A 15,246-nucleotide genomic window follows, 5' to 3' on the forward strand; every position below is an offset into this window, starting at 1 on the left:
TTTCTTACAAGGTTGATGCCAATCATTCATGTAATGCCTGTTGTGGAGGTCTCGGCCCGTACCTGTGGTGTAGTGGTTATCACATCCGCCTAACACGCGGAATGTCCCAGGTTCGATCACTGGCAGGTACAGATTACTATATAATTACGCAAAACACCGTTAAATTTCTTTTCTGTAGGTTGTTGCCAATCATTCATGTAATGCCTGTTCTGGAGGACTCGGCCCGTACCTGTGGTGTAGTGGTTATCACATCCGCCTAACACGCGGAATGTCCCAGGTTCGAACCCTGGCTGGTACAGATTACCATATCATTACACAAAACACCGTTAAATTTCTTTTCTTACAAGGTTGATGCCAATCATTCATGTAATGCCTGTTCTGGAGGACTCGGCCCGTACCTGTGGTGTAGTGGTTATCACATCCGCCTAACACGCGGAATGTCCCAGGTTCGAACCCTGGCTGGTACAGATTACCATATCATTACACAAAACACCGTTAAATTTCTTTTCTTACAAGGTTGATGCCAATCATTCATGTAATGCCTGTTCTGGAGGACTCGGCCCGTACCTGTGGTGTAGTGGTTATCACATCCGCCTAACACGCGGAATGTGCCAGGTTCGATCCCTGGCAGGTACAGACTACCATATCATTACACAAAACACCGTTAAATTTCTTTTCTTACAAGGTTGATGCCAATCATTCATGTAATGCCTATTCTGGACGACTCGTCCCGTACCTGTGGTGTAGTGGTTATCACATCCGCCTTACACGCGGAATGTCCCAGGTTCGATCCCTGGCAGGTACAGATTACCATATCATTACACATAACACCCTTTAAATTTCTTTTCTTACAAGGTTGATGCCAATCATTCATGTAATGCCTATTCTGGACGACTCGTCCCGTACCTGTGGTGTAGTGGTTATCACATCCGCCTTACACGCGGAATGTCCCAGGTTCGATCCCTGGCAGGTACAGAGTAAGGTTCCGGGACGAATCGTCAGGGAAGCTGCTAAACGAAGAAGCAAAAGAGGGAAAAACTACCCTGAAAAATATAGCGCGGGAGCCACAGAGAGAAGAAAAGAGAAACGCTCCCCACTGGGGTCTTTTTTTTTTTTCCTGATTATTATTATGATGAGTGTGGTGTTGTAAGGTGTGATGTGCTCGTTGTGTAGCACTTTTCTCTATCCTCCTTAATCAAAATAAATATGATTATTGTTTTGAAAGACGACTCATCAATGAGTACGTGTTCAGTTCCTCGACCACGAAGAGGGAGGATCGTTACTTACAGATTACCATATCATTACACAAAACACCGTTAAATTTCTTTTCTTACAAGGTTGATGCCAATCATTCATGTAATGCCTGTTCTGGAGGACTCGGCCCGTACCGGTGGTGTAGTGGTTATCACATCCGCCTAACACGCGGAATGTCCCAGGTTCGATCCCTGGCAGGTACAGATTACTATATAATTACACAAAACACCGTTAAATTTCTTTTCTTACAAGGTTGTTGCCAATCATTCATGTAATGCCTATTCTGGAACACTCGGCCCGTACCTGTGGTGTAGTGGTTATCACATCCGCCTAACACGCGGAATGTCCCAGGTTCGATCCCTGGCAGGTACAGATTACTATATAATTACACAACACACCGTTAAACTTCTTCTCTTACAAGGTTGATACCATTCATTCATGTAATGCCTATTCTGGAGGACTCGGCCCGTACCTGTGGTGTAGTGGTTATCACATCCGCCTAACACGCGGAATGTCCCAGGTTCGAACCCTGGCAGGTACAAATTACCATATCATTACACAAAACACCGTTAAATTTCTTTTCTTACAAGGTTGTTGCCAATCATTCATGTAATGCCTATTCTGGAGGACTCGGCCCGTACCTGTGGTGTAGTGGTTATCACATCCGCCTTACACGCGGAATATCCCAGGTTCGATCCCTGGCAGGTACAGATTACTATATAATTACACAAAACACCGTTAAATTTCTTTTCTTACAAGGTTGTTGCCAATCATTCATGTAATGCCTGTTCTGGAGGACTCGGCCCGTACCTGTGGTGTAGTGGTTATCACATCCGCCTAACACGCGGAATGTCCCAGGTTCGAACCCTGGCAGGTACAGATTACCATATCATTACACAAAACACCGTTAAATTTCTTTTCTTACAAGGTTGATGCCAATCATTCATGTAATGCCTGTTCTGGAGGACTCGGCTCGTACCTGTGGTGTAGTGGTTATCACATCCGCCTAACACGCGGAATGTGCCAGGTTCGATCCCTGGCAGGTACAGATTACCATTTCATTACACAAAACACCGTTAAATTTCTTTTCTTACAAGGTTGATGCCAATCATTCATGTATTGCCTATTCTGGACGACTCGTCCCGTACCTGTGGTGTAGTGGTTATCACATCCACCTTACACGCGGAATGTCCCAGGTTCGATCCCTGGCAGGTACAGATTACCATATCATTACACAAAACACCGTTAAATTTCTTTTCTTACAAGGTTGATGCCAATCATTCATGTAATGCCTATTCTGGACGACTCGTCCCGTACCTGTGGTGTAGTGGTTATCACATCCGCCTTACACGCGGAATGTCCCAGGTTCGATCCCTGGCAGGTACAGATTACCATATCATTACACAAAACACCGTTAAATTTCTTTTCTTACAAGGTTGATGCCAATCATTCATGTAATGCCTGTTCTGGAGGACTCGGCCCGTACCGGTGGTGTAGTGGTTATCACATCCGCCTAACACGCGGAATGTCCCAGGTTCGATCCCTGGCAGGTACAGATTACTATATAATTACACAAAACACCGTTAAATTTCTTTTCTTACAAGGTTGTTGCCAATCATTCATGTAATGCCTATTCTGGAACACTCGGCCCGTACCTGTGGTGTAGTGGTTATCACATCCGCCTAACACGCGGAATGTCCCAGGTTCGATCCCTGGCAGGTACAGATTACTATATAATTACACAACACACCGTTAAACTTCTTCTCTTACAAGGTTGATACCATTCATTCATGTAATGCCTATTCTGGAGGACTCGGCCCGTACCTGTGGTGTAGTGGTTATCACATCCGCCTAACACGCGGAATGTGCCAGGTTTGATCCCTGGCAGGTACAGATTACCATTTCGTTACACAAAACACCGTTAAATTTCTTCTTACAAGGTTGATGCCAATCATTCATGTAATGCCTATTCTGGCGGACTCGGCCCGTACCTGTGGTGTAGTGGTTATCACATCCGCCTAACACGCGGAATGTCCCAGGTTCGAACCCTGGCAGGTACAGATTACTATATAATTACACAAAACACCGTTAAATTTCTTTTCTTACAAGGTTGATACCATTCATTCATGTAATGCCTATTCTGGAGGACTCTGCCCGTACCTGTGGTGTAGTGGTTATCACATCCGCCTTACACGCGGAATATCCCAGGTTCGATCCCTGGCTGGTACAGATTACTATATAATTACACAAAACACCGTTAAATTTCTTTTCTTACAAGGTTGTTGCCAATCATTCATGTAATGCCTGTTCTGGAGGACTCGGCCCGTACCTGTGGTGTAGTGGTTATCACATCCGCCTAACACGCGGAATGTCCCAGGTTCGAACCCTGGCAGGTACAGATTACCATATCATTACACAAAACACCGTTAAATTTCTTTTCTTACAAGGTTGATGCCAATGACGATGCAGGATCGACATTTCGTCAAAAAAAATGTTATATTCAAGTCTATTTTTACAGATTTTCTTGGTGATAAACCTGCGGGAACCATCGACTCTACTCTACTGTACACTTCTGGGAGGAAAAAATACTCGTCATGCCGTCTCTGGGTTTTTCTCCGCCATCTCCTCCCGATACAAGAGCCGTATGACGTCACCATTCGATTCGGAACGTAGCCGCCAAACCACCCCTCCCCGAGAGTGGTCTCGTCTCGCAACTACTGCTGCCACCTGGATTTCGCTGTCGAAGTGGGCGTTTCACCGCTTGTATTTAAGTGTCGCTACCCATGGACTTTCACGATGCAGGATCGACATTTCGTAAAAAAAAATGTTATATTCAAGTCTATTTTTACAGATTTTCTTGGTGATAAACCTGCGGGAACCATCGACTCTACTCTACTGTACACTTCTGGGAGGAAAAAATACTCGTCATGCCGTCTCTGGGTTTTTCTCCGCCATCTCCTCCCGATACAAGAGCCGTATGACGTCACCATTCGATTCGGAACGTAGCCGCCAAACCACCCCTCCCCGAGAGTGGTCTCGTCTCGCAACTACTGCTGCCACCTGGATTTCGCTGTCGAAGTGGGCGTTTCACCGCTTGTATTTAAGTGTCGCTACCCATGGACTTTCACGATGCAGGATCGACATTTCGTCAAAAAAAATGTTATATTCAAGTCTATTTTTACAGGTTAGTTCGCTTCACATTTTCATACCAACTTATTTAATCTTTATAAATTTAATATTCTTTGTGTCGATCCTGCATCCGACGTTTAAAATTATTAGGTACTGTGTGTTTCTATTTTTTGCTCAACCATCAATTTTTTACTTAAAATATATGTGTGCTTTAAAGAAAAACCCTTTTCGCTCCGGTCCTTGTTACCACCATTCCAAATTGCTCCATTCAAAACCTCTTCCCTTTTTCCCTCTTGTCCTTTTTACCCACTTGGCTAGCTTGCTTCTACTGGCGGGAGATATCGAATCCAACCCTGGGCCTAGGGTCAGCCACTCCCCAACACGCTCTCAAAATAGATCAAATCCTTCATCTGAATCTTCGACTCTTTCGGATAACTCATCCATTCTCCGTAATATTCAAGACACCCAAGTAGCCATTCTTGACAAACTTACCCTCCTCACCCAAAAACAGGACTCATTCAGTCATCAGCTAAGTGATCTATCCCACCGTCTTAGTGCAGTTGAGGAAAAACTTTCCCCAGTAGAGGAACTCCAAAGCCAAGTCTACGACCTCTCCTCTAATCTCTCTGAACTCCAATCCTCCCTTACCAATAAAGTCATCGATCTTGAGGATCGTTCTCGACGGGATAACTTGATTTTCCGAAACATTCCTGAAGAATCTGACTTCGAGTCCTCCTCCACCCTCGAATCCAAAATCATCCAATGCTGTTCTGATCACCTTGACGTAAATATTACACCTAGTGAGATAGACCGCTGTCACAGATTAGGTTCCAAAAAGACCCACGGATCCAGACTTACCATAATAAAATTCAACAAATTTAAAATAAAAAGTGAGATTCTAAAAAATGCCTCGAAACTTAAAAACAGCAACATATCTATCTCAGAAGATTTCTCTTTCGATACACGCAAGCTTCGTGGTCAAATTTGGAGAGCCAGTCAAAAATACCGTGACGAAGGCATTAAAGTAAAACTTATCCACAATTTTGCACTCATAAATAATACCAAATATGTCTGGGATCCCGATATTAATGATATCCGCCCCATCTTCCCCGCTCATACTGCTTCGAACCTTTCTATGCCCTCCCTCTCCTCCCATATTTCCTCGGTACCCCCTTTAGGCTACTCCCCCCGAGCAACCCTTCCGTCTACACAACCTCCAAATTAAAAAATACCTACCAGTTGGGAACTATTAACACTCGCAGCCTGAAAAACAAAACTGATTTTCTAGAATCATTCTTACTCATCCATAATCCCCATTTTCTTGGTGTTACAGAGTCATGGCTAAATAATACAATCTCTAATTCCGAAATTTTGCCACCCGATTACAATGCTTTTCGAAAGGATAGAAACTCTCGGGGGGGCGGGGTCTTACTTATTTTCAAAAAATCTATCCCTTTAACTGAAATTCTATTAGATTCCGAACTCGAAATTGTTGGAGCCGAATGGCTTCAACCCAACTGTCCCCCACTTGCCATCTTTTCTGTCTATTTCCCTCCCTCTCCTGATTTCCACCTTTTTGAACAACTGGAAATTATTCTTGAAAAATTTTATAAAACACATTCTATTCTTATCTCCGGAGACTGGAATCTTCCCGGCATTGACTGGAAAAATATGGAATCCCTGTCCGGCAATCACGGAATTAATAACAAAGTCCTAGATATCTTCCTTAAATTTAACTTGGTCCAATCCATTTTTGAACCCACAAGAACCACCCTCTACTCCAGCTCTACCTTAGATCTCATTGCTACCTCCAATCGAATTTCAGTCCTTTCCACCTCCATCTTTGAGGGTTGCTCCGACCATAATATCCCAGTCATTAACTTTTCCCTCCGCCACTCTATCCCATCCTACAAACTCGCCCCTAAACGTAATTTCAACAAGGCAAATTATCCACTTATGCAAAATATTTTTCGCTCTCACTTCAATGATTTCTTATCCATATCCTCTTCTAACAATATCCACACCCTCTGGACCTCTTTTAAATGTATTATAGACAAATGCTTAACTACAGTTCCAATTAAAAATGTTTCTCCTAAGTCTTTTTTTAATCCATGGATCACCAGAGATATTATTCATTTAAAGAGGAAAATCCGCCGAATCGCCTTCAAATATAAAACTAACAAATCCAATTCACTCAAATCCATAATTTCAGCCTCCACCCGAGACCTCAGAAACCTCATTTCCGTCCAAAAGTCCAGATACCTCTCTCATTCTCTACCCCATTACTTAAAAACCAATCCAACAAAATTCTGGAGTTATCTTAGACCTAAATCTGTTGGTCCCACTTCCCTGAGAAGTTCAAATAAATATACATTTTCTCCTTCAGAGATGGCTACCGAATTCAATTTAGCTTTCTGCTCGGTTTTCTCAATAGACCCCTCTCCTCCCCAATACTCTTTTTTTGATTCTATCCACAACTCACCCCCTATATCCTTCTCCAAACAAGGTATCCTAAAACTTTTGAAAAAAACTGAAACCCCATTCTGTTGGCCCTGACGACATCCCAAATTCTATTCTTAAATTCTGTGCTGATGAAGTCGCCGACTATCTTTTAATCCTGTTCAATGTTTCACTAAATTCTGCTACCCTCCCGAACGACTGGAAAATCAATAAAATTATTCCTATCCACAAAACGGGTTCACTTTCCAATCCCCTTAACTTCAGGCCAATAGCAATCACTTCCTCCTGCTGTAAAATCTTCGAGCATATTGTAGCAAAAGAAATCCGTATCCACTTAGACTCCATCAGCTTCTTTTTCCCCAACCAACACGGCTTTAGACAATCTCTCTCTACTACCTCTCAACTGGCCCTCTTCATCCACGACCTCTCTGAAGCCATTGATAAAAACCTACAAACTGATGTCGTATTCCTAGATTTCTCTAAAGCCTTTGATAAAGTTCCCCACGATAAACTTCTTCTCAAACTCTCCCGCCTTGGCCTTAACGTTCAATTACTTAATTGGGTGGAGGCTTTCCTAAAACACCGTAAACAGTTTGTTCATTTTAATGATCATAACTCGTCATCCGCCTCCGTAAAGTCTGGGACCCCTCAAGGATTGGTCCTCTCCCCGTTACTTTTCCTAATTTATATCAATGACCTTCCTCAATCCCTCAACTGCACCACTAGACTTTTTGCTGATGACTGTGTAATTTACCGTATCATTCTCCATCAATCTGATCAAGAACTTCTCCAACATAACCTGGCTTCCATCGCCGACTGGTGTTCCGTATGGCAAATGCCAATGAATATCTCAAAAACGGTTCACATGAAAGTTACCCGTAAACTTCTTCCTCTTGAATACTCCTACTCCATCAATCATTTACCGTTATCCCAAGTTTCACATATCAAATACCTTGGTGTCATTATTTCAGCCGACCTACGTTGGAACAAACACATCGACTACATTTACCAGAAGTGTCTTAACAAACTTTTCTTCCTCCGCCGCAATCTTAAACACTCTACTCGGGATATCAGACTTCTCTGTTACCAAACTTATATATCCCCCGTCCTCTCCTACGCCGCTGAAATCTGGGACCCTTACACCTCCAGTAATATAGACAAACTTGAATCTATTCAAAATAAATCCGCCCGATTTGTTCACGACTGCTGGTCATCTTTCATTTCTGTGTCCGAACTTAAAAATGAACTTCATCTCCTCCCTCTCTCTACTCTTCGTTTCATCTCTCGATTAACATTGCTTTATAAAATTTTCCATGGTCAGTTCAAAATGGATACTTTTGGTATCTTAGCCAAACCATCCTACATCTCTAGAAGACTCGACCTGTCCCTTAAAATAAAACCTATTTTTGCTTCCACTGACTGCTTTAAATACAGCTTCTTTCCTCATACCATTGGTGAATGGAACAAACTCCCAAGCTCTATTGTTGAATCTCCCTCTATCACTAGTTTTTTATCCAACATCAAACAATATCTTTGTCATTCTCAATCGCATCCTCTTGTATAGGCCCAAGGGCTAACAATATTGTATAAATAAATAAATAAATAATCATTCATGTAATGCCTGTTCTGGAGGACTCGGCCCGTACCTGTGGTGTAGTGGTTATCACATCCGCCTAACACGCGGAATGTGCCAGGTTCGATCCCTGGCAGGTACAGATTACCATACCATATAATTACACAAAACACCGTTAAATTTCTTTTCTTACAAGGTTGATGCCAATCATTCATGTAATGCCTATTCTGGAGGACTCGGCCCGTACCGGTGGTGTAGTGGTTATCACATCCGCCTAACACGCGGAATGTCCCTGGTTCGATCCCTGGCAGGTACAGATTACTATATAATTACACAAAACACCGTTAAATTTCTTTTCTTACAAGGTTGTTGCCAATCATTCATGTAATGCCTATTCTGGAGCACTCGGCCCGTACCTGTGGTGTAGTGGTTATCACATCCGCCTAACACGCGGAATGTCCCAGGTTCGATCCCTGGCAGGTACAGATTACTATATAATTACATAAAACACCGTTAAATTTCTTTTCTTACAAGGTTGTTGCCAATCATTCATGTAATGCCTATTCTGGAACACTCGGCCCGTACCTGTGGTGTAGTGGTTATCACATCCGCCTTACACGCGGAATGTCCCAGGTCGATCCCTGGCAGGTACAGATTACCATATCATTACACAAAACACCGTTAAATTTTTTTTCTTACAAGGTTGATGCCAATCATTCATGTAATGCCTATTCTGGAGGACACGGCCGGTACCTGTGGTGTAGTGGTTATCACATCCGCTTAACACGCGGAATGTCCCAGGTTCGATCCCTGGCAGGTACAGATTACCATATCATTACACAAAACACCGTTAAATTTCTTTTCTTACAAGGTTGATGCCAATCATTCATGTAATGCCTGTTCTGGAGGACTCGGCCCGTACCTGTGGTGTAGTTATTATCACATCCGCCTACCACGCGGAATGTCCCAGGTTCGATCCCTGGCAGGTACAGATTACCATATCATTACACAAAACACCGTTAAATTTCTTTTCTTACAAGGTTGATGCCAATCATTCATGTAATGCCTGTTCTGGAACACTCGGCCCGTACCTGTGGTGTAGTGGTTATCACATCCGCCTAACACGCGGAATGTCCCAGGTTCGATCCCTGGCAGGTACAGATTACTATATAATTACACAAAACACCGTTATATTTCTTTTCTTACAAGGTTGTTGCCAATCATTCATGTAATGCCTATTCTGGAACACTCGGCCCGTACCTGTGGTGTAGTGGTTATCACATCCGCCTTACACGCGGAATGTCCCAGGTCGATCCCTGGCAGGTACAGATTACCATATCATTACACAAAACACCGTTAAATTTTTTTTCTTACAAGGTTGATGCCAATCATTCATGTAATGCCTATTCTGGAGGACACGGCCGGTACCTGTGGTGTAGTGGTTATCACATCCGCTTAACACGCGGAATGTCCCAGGTTCGATCCCTGGCAGGTACAGATTACCATATCATTACACAAAACACCGTTAAATTTCTTTTCTTACAAGGTTGATGCCAATCATTCATGTAATGCCTGTTCTGGAGGACTCGGCCCGTACCTGTGGTGTAGTTATTATCACATCCGCCTACCACGCGGAATGTCCCAGGTTCGATCCCTGGCAGGTACAGATTACCATATCATCACACAAAACACTGTAAAGTTTCTTTTCTTACAAGCTTGATGCCAATCATTCATGTAATGCCTGTTCTGGAGGACTCGGCCCGTACCTGTGGTGTAGTGGTTATCACATCCGCCTAACACGCGGAATGTCCCAGGTTCGAACCCTGGCAGGTACAGATTACCATATCATTACACAAAACACCGTTAAATTTCTTTTCTTACAAGCTTGATGCCAATCATTCATGTAATGCCTGTACTGGAGGACTCGGCCCGTACCTGTGGTGTAGTGGTTATCACATCCGCCTAACACGCGGAATGTCCCAGGTTCGAACCCTGGCAGGTACAGATTACCATATCTTTACACAAAACACCGTTAAATTTCTTTTCTTACAAGGTTGATGCCAATCATTCATGTAATGCCTATTCTGGAGGACTCGGCCCGTACCTGTGGTGTAGTGGTTATCACATCCGCCTTACACGCGGAATGTCCCAGGTTCGATCCCTGGCAGGTACAGATTACTATATAATTACACAAAACACCGTTAAATTTCTTTTCTTACAAGGTTGTTGCCAACCATTCATGTAATGCCTGTTCTGGAACACTCGGCCCGTACCTGTGGTGTAGTGGTTATCACATCCGCCTAACACGCGGAATGTCCCAGGTTCGATCCCTGGCAGGTACAGATTACCATATCATCACACAAAACACTGTAAAATTTCTTTTCTTACAAGCTTGATGCCAATCATTCATGTAATGCCTGTTCTGGAGGACTCGGCCCGTACCTGTGGTGTAGTGGTTATCACATCCGCCTAACACGCGGAATGTCCCAGGTTCGAACCCTGGCAGGTACAGATTACCATATCATTACACAAAACACCGTTAAATTTCTTTTCTTACAAGCTTGATGCCAATCATTCATGTAATGCCTGTACTGGAGGACTCGGCCCGTACCTGTGGTGTAGTGGTTATCACATCCGCCTAACACGCGGAATGTCCCAGGTTCGAACCCTGGCATGTACAGATTACCATATCTTTACACAAAACACCGTTAAATTTCTTTTCTTACAAGGTTGATGCCAATCATTCATGTAATGGCTATTCTGGAGGACTCGGCCCGTACCTGTGGTGTAGTGGTTATCACATCCGCCTAACACGCGGAATGTCCCAGGTTCGAACCCTGGCAGGTACAGATTACCATATCATTACACAAAACACCGTTAAATTTCTTTTCTTACAAGGTTGATGCCAATCATTCATGTAATGCCTGTTCTGGAGGACTCGGCCCGTACCTGTGGTGTAGTGGTTATCACATCCGCCTAACACGCGGAATGTCCCAGGTTCGATCCCTGGCAGGTACAGATTACTATATAATTACACAAAACACCGTTAAATTTCTTTTCTTACAAGGTTGTTGCCAATCATTCATGTAATGCCTGTTCTGGAGGACTCGGCCCGTACCTGTGGTGTAGTGGTTATCACATCCGCCTTACACGCGGAATGTCCCAGGTTCGATCCCTGGCAGGTACAGATTACTATATAATTACACAAAACACCGTTAAATTTCTTTTCTTACAAGGTTGTTGCCAATCATTCATGTAATGCCTGTTCTGGAGGACTCGGCCCGTACCTGTGGTGTAGTGGTTATCACATCCGCCTAACACGCGGAATGTCCCAGGTTCGATCCCTGGCAGGTACAGATTACTATATAATTACACAAAACACCGTTATATTTCTTTTCTTACAAGGTTGTTGCCAATCATTCATGTAATGCCTATTCTGGAACACTCGGCCCGTACCTGTGGTGTAGTGGTTATCACATCCGCCTTACACGCGGAATGTCCCAGGTCGATCCCTGGCAGGTACAGATTACCATATCATTACACAAAACACCGTTAAATTTTTTTTCTTACAAGGTTGATGCCAATCATTCATGTAATGCCTATTCTGGAGGACACGGCCGGTACCTGTGGTGTAGTGGTTATCACATCCGCTTAACACGCGGAATGTCCCAGGTTCGATCCCTGGCAGGTACAGATTACCATATCATTACACAAAACACCGTTAAATTTCTTTTCTTACAAGGTTGATGCCAATCATTCATGTAATGCCTGTTCTGGAGGACTCGGCCCGTACCTGTGGTGTAGTTATTATCACATCCGCCTACCACGCGGAATGTCCCAGGTTCGATCCCTGGCAGGTACAGATTACCATATCATCACACAAAACACTGTAAAGTTTCTTTTCTTACAAGCTTGATGCCAATCATTCATGTAATGCCTGTTCTGGAGGACTCGGCCCGTACCTGTGGTGTAGTGGTTATCACATCCGCCTAACACGCGGAATGTCCCAGGTTCGAACCCTGGCAGGTACAGATTACCATATCATTACACAAAACACCGTTAAATTTCTTTTCTTACAAGCTTGATGCCAATCATTCATGTAATGCCTGTACTGGAGGACTCGGCCCGTACCTGTGGTGTAGTGGTTATCACATCCGCCTAACACGCGGAATGTCCCAGGTTCGAACCCTGGCAGGTACAGATTACCATATCTTTACACAAAACACCGTTAAATTTCTTTTCTTACAAGGTTGATGCCAATCATTCATGTAATGCCTATTCTGGAGGACTCGGCCCGTACCTGTGGTGTAGTGGTTATCACATCCGCCTTACACGCGGAATGTCCCAGGTTCGATCCCTGGCAGGTACAGATTACTATATAATTACACAAAACACCGTTAAATTTCTTTTCTTACAAGGTTGTTGCCAACCATTCATGTAATGCCTGTTCTGGAACACTCGGCCCGTACCTGTGGTGTAGTGGTTATCACATCCGCCTAACACGCGGAATGTCCCAGGTTCGATCCCTGGCAGGTACAGATTACCATATCATCACACAAAACACTGTAAAATTTCTTTTCTTACAAGCTTGATGCCAATCATTCATGTAATGCCTGTTCTGGAGGACTCGGCCCGTACCTGTGGTGTAGTGGTTATCACATCCGCCTAACACGCGGAATGTCCCAGGTTCGAACCCTGGCAGGTACAGATTACCATATCATTACACAAAACACCGTTAAATTTCTTTTCTTACAAGCTTGATGCCAATCATTCATGTAATGCCTGTACTGGAGGACTCGGCCCGTACCTGTGGTGTAGTGGTTATCACATCCGCCTAACACGCGGAATGTCCCAGGTTCGAACCCTGGCATGTACAGATTACCATATCTTTACACAAAACACCGTTAAATTTCTTTTCTTACAAGGTTGATGCCAATCATTCATGTAATGGCTATTCTGGAGGACTCGGCCCGTACCTGTGGTGTAGTGGTTATCACATCCGCCTAACACGCGGAATGTCCCAGGTTCGAACCCTGGCAGGTACAGATTACCATATCATTACACAAAACACCGTTAAATTTCTTTTCTTACAAGGTTGATGCCAATCATTCATGTAATGCCTGTTCTGGAGGACTCGGCCCGTACCTGTGGTGTAGTGGTTATCACATCCGCCTAACACGCGGAATGTCCCAGGTTCGATCGCTGGCAGGTACAGATTACTATATAATTACACAAAACACCGTTAAATTTCTTTTCTTACAAGGTTGTTGCCAATCATTCATGTAATGCCTGTTCTGGAGGACTCGGCCCGTACCTGTGGTGTAGTGGTTATCACATCCGCCTTACACGCGGAATGTCCCAGGTTCGATCCCTGGCAGGTACAGATTACTATATAATTACACAAAACACCGTTAAATTTCTTTTCTTACAAGGTTGTTGCCAATCATTCATGTAATGCCTGTTCTGGAGGACTCGGCCCGTACCTGTGGTGTAGTGGTTATCACATCCGCCTTACACGCGGAATGTCCCAGGTTCGATCGATGGCAGGTACAGATTACCATATCATTACACAAAACACCGTTAAATTTCTTTTCTTACAAGGTTGATGCCAATCATTCATGTAATGCCTATTCTGGACGACTCGTCCCGTACCTGTGGTGTAGTGGTTATCACATCCGCCTTACACGCGGAATGTCCCAGGTTCGATCCCTGGCAGGTACAGATTACTATATAATTACACAAAACACCGTTAAATTTCTTTTCTTACAAGGTTGTTGCCAATCATTCATGTAATGCCTATTCTGGAACACTCGTCCCGTACCTGTGGTGTAGTGGTTATCACATCCGCCTAACACGCGGAATGTCCCAGGTTCGAACCCTGGCAGGTACAGATTACCATATCATCACACAAAACACCGTTAAATTTCTTTTCTTACAAGGTTGATGCCAATCATTCATGTAATGCCTATTCTGGAGGACACGGCCGGTACCTGTGGTGTAGTGGTTATCACATCCGCTTAGCACGCGGAATGTCCCAGGTTGGATCCCTGGCAGGTACAGATTACCATATCATTACAGTAAACACCGTTAAATTTCTTTTCTTACAAGGTTGATGCCAATCATTCATGTAATGCCTGTTCTGGAGGACTCGGCCCGTACCTGTGGTGTAGTTATTATCACATCCGCCTAACACGCGGAATGTCCCAGGTTCGAACTCTGGCAGGTACAGATTACCATATCATTACACAAAACACCGTTAAATTTCTTTTCTTACAAGGTTGATGCCAATCATTCATGTAATGCCTATTCTGGACGACTCGTCCCGTACCTGTGGTGTAGTGGTTATCACATCCGCCTTACACGCGGAATGTCCCAGGTTCGATCCCTGGCAGGTACAGATTACCATATCATTACACAAAACACCGTTAAATTTCTTTTCTTACAAGGTTGATGCCAATCATTCATGTAATGCCTATTCTGGACGACTCGTCCCGTACCTGTGGTGTAGTGGTTATCACATCCGCCTTACACGCGGAATGTCCCAGGTTCGATCCCTGGCAGGTACAGATTACCATATCATTACACAAAACACCGTTAAATTTCTTTTCTTACAAGGTTGATGCCAATCATTCATGTAATGCCTGTTCTGGAGGACTCGGCCCGTACCGGTGGTGTAGTGGTTATCACATCCGCCTAACACGCGGAATGTCCCTGGTTCGATCCCTGGCAGGTACAGATTACTATATAATTACACAAAACGCCGTTAAATTTCTTTTCTTACAAGGTTGTTACCAATCATTCATGTAATGCCTGTTCTGGAGGACTCGGCC

The 15,246-nt window shown here is 43.9% G+C and overlaps 56 non-coding genes across 56 annotated transcripts; all 56 read left to right on the top strand.

Moving 5' to 3' along the window:
• The first annotated feature begins 58 nt into the window (after positions 1-58).
• On the top strand, positions 59-131 carry TRNAV-AAC (transfer RNA valine (anticodon AAC)). The gene has a single exon. It is a non-coding gene; the product is annotated as a tRNA-Val (tRNA).
• Positions 132-225: 94 nt separating this feature from the next.
• Positions 226-298, top strand: TRNAV-AAC (transfer RNA valine (anticodon AAC)). The gene has a single exon. It is a non-coding gene; the product is annotated as a tRNA-Val (tRNA).
• A 96-nt stretch (positions 299-394) lies between these two features.
• TRNAV-AAC (transfer RNA valine (anticodon AAC)) lies at positions 395-467 on the top strand. The gene has a single exon. It is a non-coding gene; the product is annotated as a tRNA-Val (tRNA).
• Positions 468-563: 96 nt separating this feature from the next.
• Positions 564-636, top strand: TRNAV-AAC (transfer RNA valine (anticodon AAC)). The gene has a single exon. It is a non-coding gene; the product is annotated as a tRNA-Val (tRNA).
• A 96-nt stretch (positions 637-732) lies between these two features.
• On the top strand, positions 733-805 carry TRNAV-UAC (transfer RNA valine (anticodon UAC)). The gene has a single exon. It is a non-coding gene; the product is annotated as a tRNA-Val (tRNA).
• Positions 806-902: 97 nt separating this feature from the next.
• On the top strand, positions 903-975 carry TRNAV-UAC (transfer RNA valine (anticodon UAC)). The gene has a single exon. It is a non-coding gene; the product is annotated as a tRNA-Val (tRNA).
• A 409-nt stretch (positions 976-1,384) lies between these two features.
• On the top strand, positions 1,385-1,457 carry TRNAV-AAC (transfer RNA valine (anticodon AAC)). The gene has a single exon. It is a non-coding gene; the product is annotated as a tRNA-Val (tRNA).
• A 96-nt stretch (positions 1,458-1,553) lies between these two features.
• Positions 1,554-1,626, top strand: TRNAV-AAC (transfer RNA valine (anticodon AAC)). The gene has a single exon. It is a non-coding gene; the product is annotated as a tRNA-Val (tRNA).
• A 96-nt stretch (positions 1,627-1,722) lies between these two features.
• On the top strand, positions 1,723-1,795 carry TRNAV-AAC (transfer RNA valine (anticodon AAC)). The gene has a single exon. It is a non-coding gene; the product is annotated as a tRNA-Val (tRNA).
• A 96-nt stretch (positions 1,796-1,891) lies between these two features.
• On the top strand, positions 1,892-1,964 carry TRNAV-UAC (transfer RNA valine (anticodon UAC)). The gene has a single exon. It is a non-coding gene; the product is annotated as a tRNA-Val (tRNA).
• Positions 1,965-2,060: 96 nt separating this feature from the next.
• TRNAV-AAC (transfer RNA valine (anticodon AAC)) lies at positions 2,061-2,133 on the top strand. The gene has a single exon. It is a non-coding gene; the product is annotated as a tRNA-Val (tRNA).
• A 96-nt stretch (positions 2,134-2,229) lies between these two features.
• Positions 2,230-2,302, top strand: TRNAV-AAC (transfer RNA valine (anticodon AAC)). The gene has a single exon. It is a non-coding gene; the product is annotated as a tRNA-Val (tRNA).
• A 96-nt stretch (positions 2,303-2,398) lies between these two features.
• On the top strand, positions 2,399-2,471 carry TRNAV-UAC (transfer RNA valine (anticodon UAC)). The gene has a single exon. It is a non-coding gene; the product is annotated as a tRNA-Val (tRNA).
• Positions 2,472-2,567: 96 nt separating this feature from the next.
• TRNAV-UAC (transfer RNA valine (anticodon UAC)) lies at positions 2,568-2,640 on the top strand. Its single transcript has one exon. It is a non-coding gene; the product is annotated as a tRNA-Val (tRNA).
• A 96-nt stretch (positions 2,641-2,736) lies between these two features.
• TRNAV-AAC (transfer RNA valine (anticodon AAC)) lies at positions 2,737-2,809 on the top strand. The gene has a single exon. It is a non-coding gene; the product is annotated as a tRNA-Val (tRNA).
• A 96-nt stretch (positions 2,810-2,905) lies between these two features.
• TRNAV-AAC (transfer RNA valine (anticodon AAC)) lies at positions 2,906-2,978 on the top strand. The gene has a single exon. It is a non-coding gene; the product is annotated as a tRNA-Val (tRNA).
• A 263-nt stretch (positions 2,979-3,241) lies between these two features.
• On the top strand, positions 3,242-3,314 carry TRNAV-AAC (transfer RNA valine (anticodon AAC)). Its single transcript has one exon. It is a non-coding gene; the product is annotated as a tRNA-Val (tRNA).
• A 96-nt stretch (positions 3,315-3,410) lies between these two features.
• Positions 3,411-3,483, top strand: TRNAV-UAC (transfer RNA valine (anticodon UAC)). The gene has a single exon. It is a non-coding gene; the product is annotated as a tRNA-Val (tRNA).
• Positions 3,484-3,579: 96 nt separating this feature from the next.
• TRNAV-AAC (transfer RNA valine (anticodon AAC)) lies at positions 3,580-3,652 on the top strand. Its single transcript has one exon. It is a non-coding gene; the product is annotated as a tRNA-Val (tRNA).
• Positions 3,653-8,485: 4,833 nt separating this feature from the next.
• TRNAV-AAC (transfer RNA valine (anticodon AAC)) lies at positions 8,486-8,558 on the top strand. Its single transcript has one exon. It is a non-coding gene; the product is annotated as a tRNA-Val (tRNA).
• Positions 8,559-8,828: 270 nt separating this feature from the next.
• TRNAV-AAC (transfer RNA valine (anticodon AAC)) lies at positions 8,829-8,901 on the top strand. Its single transcript has one exon. It is a non-coding gene; the product is annotated as a tRNA-Val (tRNA).
• A 96-nt stretch (positions 8,902-8,997) lies between these two features.
• TRNAV-UAC (transfer RNA valine (anticodon UAC)) lies at positions 8,998-9,069 on the top strand. The gene has a single exon. It is a non-coding gene; the product is annotated as a tRNA-Val (tRNA).
• Positions 9,070-9,165: 96 nt separating this feature from the next.
• TRNAV-AAC (transfer RNA valine (anticodon AAC)) lies at positions 9,166-9,238 on the top strand. Its single transcript has one exon. It is a non-coding gene; the product is annotated as a tRNA-Val (tRNA).
• A 96-nt stretch (positions 9,239-9,334) lies between these two features.
• TRNAG-ACC (transfer RNA glycine (anticodon ACC)) lies at positions 9,335-9,407 on the top strand. Its single transcript has one exon. It is a non-coding gene; the product is annotated as a tRNA-Gly (tRNA).
• Positions 9,408-9,503: 96 nt separating this feature from the next.
• Positions 9,504-9,576, top strand: TRNAV-AAC (transfer RNA valine (anticodon AAC)). Its single transcript has one exon. It is a non-coding gene; the product is annotated as a tRNA-Val (tRNA).
• A 96-nt stretch (positions 9,577-9,672) lies between these two features.
• On the top strand, positions 9,673-9,744 carry TRNAV-UAC (transfer RNA valine (anticodon UAC)). Its single transcript has one exon. It is a non-coding gene; the product is annotated as a tRNA-Val (tRNA).
• Positions 9,745-9,840: 96 nt separating this feature from the next.
• On the top strand, positions 9,841-9,913 carry TRNAV-AAC (transfer RNA valine (anticodon AAC)). The gene has a single exon. It is a non-coding gene; the product is annotated as a tRNA-Val (tRNA).
• Positions 9,914-10,009: 96 nt separating this feature from the next.
• TRNAG-ACC (transfer RNA glycine (anticodon ACC)) lies at positions 10,010-10,082 on the top strand. Its single transcript has one exon. It is a non-coding gene; the product is annotated as a tRNA-Gly (tRNA).
• A 96-nt stretch (positions 10,083-10,178) lies between these two features.
• TRNAV-AAC (transfer RNA valine (anticodon AAC)) lies at positions 10,179-10,251 on the top strand. Its single transcript has one exon. It is a non-coding gene; the product is annotated as a tRNA-Val (tRNA).
• A 96-nt stretch (positions 10,252-10,347) lies between these two features.
• On the top strand, positions 10,348-10,420 carry TRNAV-AAC (transfer RNA valine (anticodon AAC)). Its single transcript has one exon. It is a non-coding gene; the product is annotated as a tRNA-Val (tRNA).
• Positions 10,421-10,516: 96 nt separating this feature from the next.
• TRNAV-UAC (transfer RNA valine (anticodon UAC)) lies at positions 10,517-10,589 on the top strand. The gene has a single exon. It is a non-coding gene; the product is annotated as a tRNA-Val (tRNA).
• A 96-nt stretch (positions 10,590-10,685) lies between these two features.
• TRNAV-AAC (transfer RNA valine (anticodon AAC)) lies at positions 10,686-10,758 on the top strand. The gene has a single exon. It is a non-coding gene; the product is annotated as a tRNA-Val (tRNA).
• A 96-nt stretch (positions 10,759-10,854) lies between these two features.
• TRNAV-AAC (transfer RNA valine (anticodon AAC)) lies at positions 10,855-10,927 on the top strand. The gene has a single exon. It is a non-coding gene; the product is annotated as a tRNA-Val (tRNA).
• A 96-nt stretch (positions 10,928-11,023) lies between these two features.
• TRNAV-AAC (transfer RNA valine (anticodon AAC)) lies at positions 11,024-11,096 on the top strand. Its single transcript has one exon. It is a non-coding gene; the product is annotated as a tRNA-Val (tRNA).
• Positions 11,097-11,192: 96 nt separating this feature from the next.
• TRNAV-AAC (transfer RNA valine (anticodon AAC)) lies at positions 11,193-11,265 on the top strand. Its single transcript has one exon. It is a non-coding gene; the product is annotated as a tRNA-Val (tRNA).
• A 96-nt stretch (positions 11,266-11,361) lies between these two features.
• On the top strand, positions 11,362-11,434 carry TRNAV-AAC (transfer RNA valine (anticodon AAC)). Its single transcript has one exon. It is a non-coding gene; the product is annotated as a tRNA-Val (tRNA).
• Positions 11,435-11,530: 96 nt separating this feature from the next.
• Positions 11,531-11,603, top strand: TRNAV-UAC (transfer RNA valine (anticodon UAC)). Its single transcript has one exon. It is a non-coding gene; the product is annotated as a tRNA-Val (tRNA).
• A 96-nt stretch (positions 11,604-11,699) lies between these two features.
• TRNAV-AAC (transfer RNA valine (anticodon AAC)) lies at positions 11,700-11,772 on the top strand. The gene has a single exon. It is a non-coding gene; the product is annotated as a tRNA-Val (tRNA).
• A 96-nt stretch (positions 11,773-11,868) lies between these two features.
• Positions 11,869-11,940, top strand: TRNAV-UAC (transfer RNA valine (anticodon UAC)). Its single transcript has one exon. It is a non-coding gene; the product is annotated as a tRNA-Val (tRNA).
• Positions 11,941-12,036: 96 nt separating this feature from the next.
• TRNAV-AAC (transfer RNA valine (anticodon AAC)) lies at positions 12,037-12,109 on the top strand. The gene has a single exon. It is a non-coding gene; the product is annotated as a tRNA-Val (tRNA).
• Positions 12,110-12,205: 96 nt separating this feature from the next.
• Positions 12,206-12,278, top strand: TRNAG-ACC (transfer RNA glycine (anticodon ACC)). The gene has a single exon. It is a non-coding gene; the product is annotated as a tRNA-Gly (tRNA).
• Positions 12,279-12,374: 96 nt separating this feature from the next.
• TRNAV-AAC (transfer RNA valine (anticodon AAC)) lies at positions 12,375-12,447 on the top strand. Its single transcript has one exon. It is a non-coding gene; the product is annotated as a tRNA-Val (tRNA).
• A 96-nt stretch (positions 12,448-12,543) lies between these two features.
• Positions 12,544-12,616, top strand: TRNAV-AAC (transfer RNA valine (anticodon AAC)). Its single transcript has one exon. It is a non-coding gene; the product is annotated as a tRNA-Val (tRNA).
• Positions 12,617-12,712: 96 nt separating this feature from the next.
• TRNAV-UAC (transfer RNA valine (anticodon UAC)) lies at positions 12,713-12,785 on the top strand. Its single transcript has one exon. It is a non-coding gene; the product is annotated as a tRNA-Val (tRNA).
• Positions 12,786-12,881: 96 nt separating this feature from the next.
• TRNAV-AAC (transfer RNA valine (anticodon AAC)) lies at positions 12,882-12,954 on the top strand. The gene has a single exon. It is a non-coding gene; the product is annotated as a tRNA-Val (tRNA).
• Positions 12,955-13,050: 96 nt separating this feature from the next.
• TRNAV-AAC (transfer RNA valine (anticodon AAC)) lies at positions 13,051-13,123 on the top strand. The gene has a single exon. It is a non-coding gene; the product is annotated as a tRNA-Val (tRNA).
• Positions 13,124-13,219: 96 nt separating this feature from the next.
• Positions 13,220-13,292, top strand: TRNAV-AAC (transfer RNA valine (anticodon AAC)). The gene has a single exon. It is a non-coding gene; the product is annotated as a tRNA-Val (tRNA).
• Positions 13,293-13,388: 96 nt separating this feature from the next.
• On the top strand, positions 13,389-13,461 carry TRNAV-AAC (transfer RNA valine (anticodon AAC)). The gene has a single exon. It is a non-coding gene; the product is annotated as a tRNA-Val (tRNA).
• Positions 13,462-13,557: 96 nt separating this feature from the next.
• Positions 13,558-13,630, top strand: TRNAV-AAC (transfer RNA valine (anticodon AAC)). The gene has a single exon. It is a non-coding gene; the product is annotated as a tRNA-Val (tRNA).
• Positions 13,631-13,726: 96 nt separating this feature from the next.
• Positions 13,727-13,799, top strand: TRNAV-UAC (transfer RNA valine (anticodon UAC)). The gene has a single exon. It is a non-coding gene; the product is annotated as a tRNA-Val (tRNA).
• A 96-nt stretch (positions 13,800-13,895) lies between these two features.
• On the top strand, positions 13,896-13,968 carry TRNAV-UAC (transfer RNA valine (anticodon UAC)). Its single transcript has one exon. It is a non-coding gene; the product is annotated as a tRNA-Val (tRNA).
• Positions 13,969-14,064: 96 nt separating this feature from the next.
• TRNAV-UAC (transfer RNA valine (anticodon UAC)) lies at positions 14,065-14,137 on the top strand. Its single transcript has one exon. It is a non-coding gene; the product is annotated as a tRNA-Val (tRNA).
• A 96-nt stretch (positions 14,138-14,233) lies between these two features.
• On the top strand, positions 14,234-14,306 carry TRNAV-AAC (transfer RNA valine (anticodon AAC)). The gene has a single exon. It is a non-coding gene; the product is annotated as a tRNA-Val (tRNA).
• A 96-nt stretch (positions 14,307-14,402) lies between these two features.
• On the top strand, positions 14,403-14,475 carry TRNAA-AGC (transfer RNA alanine (anticodon AGC)). Its single transcript has one exon. It is a non-coding gene; the product is annotated as a tRNA-Ala (tRNA).
• A 265-nt stretch (positions 14,476-14,740) lies between these two features.
• TRNAV-UAC (transfer RNA valine (anticodon UAC)) lies at positions 14,741-14,813 on the top strand. The gene has a single exon. It is a non-coding gene; the product is annotated as a tRNA-Val (tRNA).
• A 96-nt stretch (positions 14,814-14,909) lies between these two features.
• On the top strand, positions 14,910-14,982 carry TRNAV-UAC (transfer RNA valine (anticodon UAC)). Its single transcript has one exon. It is a non-coding gene; the product is annotated as a tRNA-Val (tRNA).
• The last annotated feature ends 264 nt before the right edge of the window (positions 14,983-15,246 follow it).

This window comes from Pholcus phalangioides, unplaced genomic scaffold (assembly GCF_987345545.1).
Source record: "Pholcus phalangioides strain wild (caught in Gottingen) unplaced genomic scaffold, Ppha-v1.0 ptg000032l_1, whole genome shotgun sequence".
Lineage (NCBI taxonomy): Eukaryota > Metazoa > Arthropoda > Arachnida > Araneae > Pholcidae > Pholcus > Pholcus phalangioides.